Consider the following 8,119-nt stretch of genomic DNA (forward strand, 5'->3'; position numbering starts at 1 on the left):
AGGTTTGGAGTTCTCAAGGAGCCCAGGTAGACCAAGCCTTAATAATCTCTGGAAAAGCTCAGATCTTCCAATGCCATTCCAGATATCCAGACCAACCCACACTTCCCCAAACTGGCAAAAGGGAGGGTTCTAGCTCAGTTGGTTAGAGCGTGGTGTTGATAGCACCAAGGTTGCAGGTTCAATCCCCATATGGGACACTTGCATATTCCTGCATTGTAGCAGGTTAGACTAGACAATCCTCAGGGTCCCTTCCATCTCTGGAGTTCTGTTATTCTAAATAGAGCTCCCCAGCAATCCTATAGCTATCAATTCTGTATATGATTCACATACTAATCCTTTCTGCTCCCGTCGCTTGATTATTTGCTTAATTGTTCACATGTTACACTAAACACAGGTACATGCTTTCTCTACAGTGTTTGTGTGAGGGTATACACTTGTTGTTTGACTGGCTCAGCTATTGTGTCCATGGCTACTCAGATGGTACATTTGTTGAATGTCATGTGTGAAGAGTACCCATTGCGACTGAATGCATGAGCAACTGTCTCCATTGTGACATATTATCTTGGAGGTGTGCAGTGCTGCAAAGGTTCTGTCTGTGGTTCTTCACTTGGAATGGCTCATTTTACATAAGCATGCCATCACTCAAGCCCTCTGCTTACACAAAAATGTTCCAAGTGGCCAGAGAGGACAGGTATGAGTGTGTTAAGCTCTGACCACTTCGAACTTCTGAAGTGGAGCTACTCCTGTACTCGGTGGCGGAGGAACCCTCTCCTGCACCCGTGGCGGGACGCCGAGGGGTGGGGCGAACTGCCAGTGATTCACACACAACGTCCGTACGGACTGCGCATGTGCGGCATCCTGTACAGAGTGGGCACACGCGACAACCATAAGGGCTGCCACACATGTGCAATCCATATGGGATGCTGCAAATGCGCAGTCCGTACAGGCTGCCACTTGCCTGCGATGGCTGTACTGTACTGAGCGGCATCCTGTACTGAGTGTGCATGTGTGGCATCCCATACGGCATCCTGGTCTGAGTGCGCATGTGTGGCATCCCGTATGGAGTGTGCATGTGCGGCATCCCATACAGAGTGCGAACATGCAGCAGCCTGTACAGTCGCTGTGCGAGAGGCAGCCCATACGGACACCTGTATGGATGGTGCGCACAAGTGACAGCCCGTACGGTTGCCATGCGAAATGCAGCCCGTACGGACACCGTGTGAGCGGCGCCCTTACTGACTGTGCATGCCCTTGGCCGCTCTACAGCTGGGAGGAGGCAGGGGCCATCTTGTCACACCCCACCCAGAGTGGCACCCAGGGCAAACCACCCCCTCCGCCCCCACTTTGTATGCCCCTGCCTGTACTGCCTAGGGTTTCAGAAACCTGCACAATTCAGGTTCTAAACCATGTAGTAAAAGGTAAAGGTGAAGGACCCCTGGACAGTTAAATCCAGTCAAAAGTGTCTATGGGGTTGCAGTGCTCATCTCACTTTCAGTCTGAGGGAGTCAATGTTTGTCCACAGACAGCTTTCTGGGTCATGTGGCGAGCATGACTAAACCACTTCTGGCACAACAGAACACCATGACAGAAGCCAGAGCACATGAAAACACTGTTTACCTTCCCGCCACAGTGGTACCTACTTATCTACTTCCACTGGCATGCTTTCGAACTGTTTGGTTAGCAGAAGCTGGGACAGAGCAACAGGAGCTCACTCCATCATTGGGATTAGAACAGCTGACCTACTGATTGTCAAACCCAAGAGGCTCAGTGGTTTAGACCACAGCAACCCACTGAGCCTACACAACTGCTTGGAGAATCCCCATTTCAGAAGTTCATCATCCACAAGCTGGAAGGTGATAGGGATTGCTCATTCCTGCCATCTTCCTTAGGTTTAATTCGTTTTGTCCACCACTCTCCCTGCGCTCATTAAACAATTGCATATAGCTACTGTGTCTTCTGTCTTCAAGCAATAAGGAAGCACATCTGAACAAGACCAGTTCAAACATTGTAACATGGCACTTTGAATTTGCTGTGATTCCTCAATTGAAAGGGGTTCAACTAGATGACCCTTTGAGTTCCTTGGAACTCTACAATTCTATTTTTCTATGATAAAGAAGGCTTGAAGGCTTGGACCTATGAGCTTCATGGAAACGTGCTACTAATATTCCTTATTTTTAATACAAAGTATTTTTTTAAAAAAAGAAGTAGACTTTCTTTTGTACTGTTTCTGCTCTGCCAGTTTTAAATATCATTTTACTGTGTGTTTGAGATGGTTTTGTTCTGTTCTGGGTTTCGGAGTTCTGAGTTGGGAGTTTCGGCCAAGGAAAGGCCAGCATGTAAATGCTTTTAAATAAGTAAACAGGTAAATACAGACAAATAAATAGAGTGCTAAACTTCCCAATTAATCTTTAAAATGTACCAGCCATGCATGGTATGCAGTTCACTTTCCAAAGATGATCAGTATACCCATCTCCATCATTTATGAATGGCATATTTGATCCAATGCCATGTTTTCCCCCAGTGAAAGATGCCGATTGTGTATGTTCTCTCTACTTCTCCAGAGACTTTAATGAAAAAGCTGTTTGTTGAAGAGTCTGTTAGTGTTCCTTTGCATAATGCGACTTTCTGAGGAAGATCTGTTGAATATGGAATGAACTAACATTGCTCATAATTACAGCTGTAGGGGGGAAATGAATTGAAATGAGATAACAAAGTTTTCCAATAAGGGTGCCTTCTGTATTACAGGCTTGTATCTACCCAAGACAATCTCCCTCCGCTTTCTATATATATGGTACTCTATATAGAGCTCAGCAAAAGTCCTCTTCTCTTCCCTTTCTGTTATTGCAAAAGTGAGTAGTAGAAGCTATTAAAAAGTAAAGGGACCCCGACCATTAGGTCCAGTCGCGGATGACTCTGGGGTTGCGGCGCTCATCTCGCTTTATTGGCCGAGGGAGCCGGCGTACAGCTTCCGGGTCATGTGGCCAGCATGACTAAGCTGCTTCTGGTGAACCAGAGCAGCGCACGGAAATGCTGTTTACCTTCCCGCCAGAGCGGTACCTATTTATCTATTTGCACTTTGACGTGTTTTCGAACTGCTAGGTTGGCAGGAGCAGGGACCGAGCAACGGGAGCTCACCCCGTCGCGGGGATTTGAACCGCCGAACTTCTGATCGGCAAGTCCTAGGCTCAGTGGTTTAACCCACAGCGCCACCCGCATCCCCTGCACCATCTTTACCTCCTGTCTCATTATGAACACACCATCCCCTCCTATTCTGCAGCTCCTTTCCTGTCCCCATTTCCTCTTTACTGGTGACTTGTGTTTTCATTGATGCTGTGAACCGGTTTTGCATTTCCAACTGAAAAGTGGTTACTATGTTTGAACAAATGAATTTTTTTTTTAAAAAAAAAAGCCAGAGTTTTAGCCATTTTATTTAAAATCCCACGCAAGTCACAGAATTCCATGCATTACTTTGTGTTTTGTAATTGAATCCCACTTTGCCTCTTTGAAATTTTTGCCCTACAGCCACAGCCATCTGCTTTCTCATTCTGTCAGGGGAAGATTTATTTTGATACCATTTTTTGAAGTCTCTTAATTTTCTTTGGTGCCCGCATTGTATCAAATTAACGGACAGCGATATCTGATTAGACAGAAGTTTGCAACACTGATCAGTGTCTTTCTGACATGAACAAAAGGTGTAGTTGGGGCCCAATTAGCTTACCACCTGTTAATATTTTTACCAGATCTTGCAGCACTTTGATGAATCTCCCAATCCACTAAATGTGAGAGCAAAGTGTCATATCTGTGAGTACGAATATCACCATGATAGTCAATGCAAAAGTCTCTACAGCTGGATCAGATTGTATGGCTGCTGTTCTAAGCCATGTAATCTAATGCCATTCCCTCTGGAGAAGGAGGGGAACTGTACCTATCGTTTCTGGAAGCCCACCTGTGAGCAACTGCCAGTGTGTAGACTTTTCCCCCTTCAATTGGCATGGGATCATGGCCAAGGCCAAGGCCAAGGCCAGGGGCGTGGATCTATTGTTCCAGAAGGGGGCTTAAGGGGAAATCATTATTCATTATTATTATTTATTGAATTAATATATCACCCTTTATCAAAAGATCCCAGGGCTATGTACAACATTAAAAACACATTACAGAACATCAATAATAAAAATGTGAGATGCGGGTGGTGCTGTGGTCTAAACCACTGAGCCTCTTGGGCTTGCCAATCAGATGTTCAGCAGTTTGAATCCCCACAACAGAGTGAGCTCCCATTGCTCTGTCCCAGCTCCTGCCAACCTAGCAGTTCGATAGCACACCAGTGCAAGTAGATAAATAGGTACCACTGCGGCAGGAAGGTAAATGGCATTTCCATGTGCTCTGGTTTCCATCACGGTGTTCTCTTGTGCCAGAAGCAGTTTAGTCATGCTGGCCACATGACCCAGAAAATTGTCTGTGAACAAATGCCAGCTCCCTTGGCCTGAAAGTGAGATGAGTGTCGCACCCCATAGTCACCTTTGACTGGACTTAACCTTAAACTTTTTAAAAAAAAATAAAATAAAAACTTAATAAAAAACATACTGACAGACAGATATGTAGTGATGTAAAGGATGCCTGAACTGTTTGTCGTGACACCTAATGAACAAAAGAGCGTTAGGCGTATGTGCCCTTTCCCGCAACGTGGAAAGGGATGTGCGGAAAAAGGACATCCGTGGTATTACAGATCCCGGAGCTAATTCTCTCCACATGGCTTCTAAAAGTGGGGGGTGTTATAACCCCACACTAGTCGTATACCATGCTGAGGGATAAGACAGTATGTCTCTGATTGCCACCAGCTTAGGTTCATAAATGTGGAGAGTGTTGCAGCACTCGGGTCCTTCTGGTGGGCTTCGTATAAGATATCTGGTGATGCTGTGATACTAGGTGGGCTTTTGGTCTACTCTAGCATGGTTCTTCTTCTGTTCCTATGACACCTTCACACCGAGGAAAAAACCAGATTGCTGAGCCATAGATGTGTGCACTAATGATGATGATGACTGCTTCATTTCCCCTTACTCTTGAATTACTCTAATGGGACACGGTGTTTATTGTTTCATTCTTCATTTGCTGGTGCTTTTCTTTCTTTTTTTGTGTGGGTGGTGGAGGAGGAGACTCTGGGGAGAGTGTCTACAGCAAAATGTTTGTGAATTGAAATTCCTGTTTCCTTCTTGATGCTTTCGTTTCCATTTTCTTGGCTAGTGTTTCAGTTCTCAGTAGAATGCAGTTATGGCATGTGCCAAACACATGAACTGGCTCAATAGACAATGGAATCCATGTGTGGTGGAATCACAACTGAAGTGTAATTATAGACTTAAATCAAGGGGTGTTAGAGCCACAATGTATATAGCCTAAACTATAAATGCAACATAAAGTGGAGAGTTTTAAAGAAATCTACAACTATGGGAAAGACACCAGCTTCCTCATTACTCAGCAACACTACCCAGCTCAGTTTTGATTATCTCACAATTGTGGCTGAGTTAGAAAAGTGTAATCTGATTGCCGATGAACTTTCAAAAGAGATGGGTTTTCCCAAAAAAGATAAACTGGTCAAGGTTCAGCAGCACCTTATACAGTCATATCTCGGGTTACAGATGCTTCAGGTTGCACATTTTTGGGTTGCGCACAGCGCCGAACCTGGAAGTACCGGAACATGTTACTTCCAGGTTTCGGCACTCGTGCGTGCACAGAAGCACTAAATCACACTTTGCGCATGCACCTGAAGTGCCAAATCATGACCCATGCGTGCGCACACCCAGCGCTGCAGGTTGTGAACGCTGCAGGTTGCGAACGTGCCTCCCTTACGGATCACGTTCACTACCCGAACGTCCACTGTAATTACAAATACCAGAATAGTAGGGGTGGATTGATATTTCATTGCAGCACACCTATGTTTGTGCATAAAACATGCATCAAACATCATAACTGGAGGGTGGAGTCAAAGGAGAGATTGGTCATTGTTTCTAATGGGGCAAAGTATGACTATGGAGAAAGGGGAATTCAGAATAATGTCAAATGTGTAACACTCTTTGTGGAGAGTCCCTTGCCCCAGACAGGCCAACGATTAAGTTCACCAAGAAGAAGATGACATAATTGAAGTTAGTTTTGGAAGACACAGAGTCTGTAGCCTTTCTTTTCTCTTTCAGCCTAAACACCACTCTGCCCCTGAAGTCTTTGCTCATACTTCATCGCCATCTTCCTGCATGGAGTGACACACTCTGAAGGGAGCTTCTACATGCGCTCAGCTGAAGATGCTTAGAAGCTTCCTTGAACTCAGCAAGTCTGCTGGCACAGACTTTTGCACAAATACACAGAGATGAGGAGAGGAGGAGGTGAGGCCGAAGTTCATGGAAATGTTGGGGGTGGAGACAGAACAGAAAGCCATGGCTCTCTGGCACACTTTTTACCCTCATGGTTTTCAGGCTGAACCTCTGAGGGGAGCTCATTGGATGATGTATTCTCACCATTTTGAAACCCTTATCTGGAATGCCATTTTTTTATATCACTGTTGGTTTTGATCACCTTCCCATCTCCAGAGACCTAAAAGGTTTTGAGGGTAACAGTCTTCTTCAGTGACACTGATTTCTCTTTCCTTGGCCTTTGGAAATGAAGTTAGTTGTACCAATACCACAGCTGGGTATACAGTGATCAATATACGTTGCATTCCGTTCCTAACCCTTTTTCATTCTGTCAATGTGTCTCAGGCAGGAAAAAGCAAATTAAACAATGACAGTAGCAGCTGTGCTTCATCCTCACATGATCCAAATTTGATTTCATTTTTTTTTCACCTTCAAAAACTTTTTTATTAAAAGAACACTACAAACAGTATGATCTTGGTAGAAAGTTAATATTCCCATGGGGTATAAGGAAACATCCCCTGGACATTTCTTACTAAAGTCAATTTATTGTAATAGAGTTCAAAAACTAGAAGCAATGTGTGTTCCCTCCAAACGCCAATATTAAAGTTCTCATTAACTCTCGTCTAGAGAGGTGGAAAGTTGCTTTTTAAAAAATAATGAACCCCAAACCTTACAATATTCTTTCATGGCTTTTACATTCATTTTTTATAAATATATTGTCAGGGAACTGACATCGGAGCCTGAGGCGGAGGGAAGGCTCTCAAATGATGCTGGAGAAGGGCCAAGCAGGGAGAGAGGCAGTTCAGCAGAGGGGGAAGCAAATCAACGTTACACCAGGGATAAAGGGGGGCAGATGGGGGAATCGGCAAGAGGGCTCCAAGACTCTTCACTGGACACCAGCGGGGAGAGCACGGGTCCTCCGCTACCCATGCCCTCCCTGCGCAGAAGACTTCCACGCAGGGAGAGTAGGAGGAGACTGGGCGTCAAACAACTTTTATGTTGGAAGAGGTTTAAGAAACGCCCACTGACGGATTCTGCTAGCGACTGAGGCAGCCACGAATTGAAGGGCAACATAGCCAGGAGAGGCGGCAACTTACGCATGAGCAACCCCATACCCATTATATATATTTTTCTGCCTTTTTACAATTCCACACATTTATAATCAATTCTTTCTCTGAAAGCCACTTACACCACTTTCACTCCCCCCCCTCAAATCTGTGACTTCTTAAATGGCAGACATGAGGAGGATGCAACAGGCACATGCCCTTCGAATCAGACTTATGGGGCCAGGGCCAGATTTAGGTTTGATGAGGCCCTAATCTACTGCAGGTAATGGGGCCCTTTATATGTCCAGCTGTCCTTTGTCAACAACAAATTGTCACTGTTTTTTGTTGAATATTTTAGGGAGCAGGCTAGCGGATGGGGCCCATTACTTACATCATAGGAGCCTACAAAACACAAAACACAAAACACTGTTGCTGTATGTAGGTTTTATTTTATTTGTTTTTTTATCTTGTATTTTGGAAATGTACATCCAGGTGTGGTTTTTTTCCTTTAATTTTTTTTGGGGGCCCCCAAGAGAGTAGGGCCCTAAGTTATAGCTTGCTTAGCTTATGTGTAAATCCGGCACATGACTGCCCTGCTGTGTCTTCCTCACGTTGCCATCTGCATCCATCTTCCTGGGTGCTGGGAAAATATGCTCCACCGCTGGCAACCCCCTCCAA

The 8,119-nt window shown here is 44.9% G+C and overlaps 1 long non-coding RNA gene across 1 annotated transcript; it reads left to right on the forward strand.

Moving 5' to 3' along the window:
- Positions 1-586: 586 nt before the first annotated feature.
- Positions 587-6,791, forward strand: LOC308480662. The gene is made up of 2 exons (XR_013988201.1): positions 587-691; positions 6,183-6,791. It is a non-coding gene; the product is annotated as an uncharacterized lncRNA (long non-coding RNA).
- Positions 6,792-8,119: the final 1,328 nt, after the last annotated feature.

Source organism: Podarcis pityusensis, assembly GCF_964106645.2.
Source record: "Podarcis pityusensis genome assembly, chromosome: 6".
NCBI lineage: Eukaryota > Metazoa > Chordata > Lepidosauria > Squamata > Lacertidae > Podarcis > Podarcis pityusensis.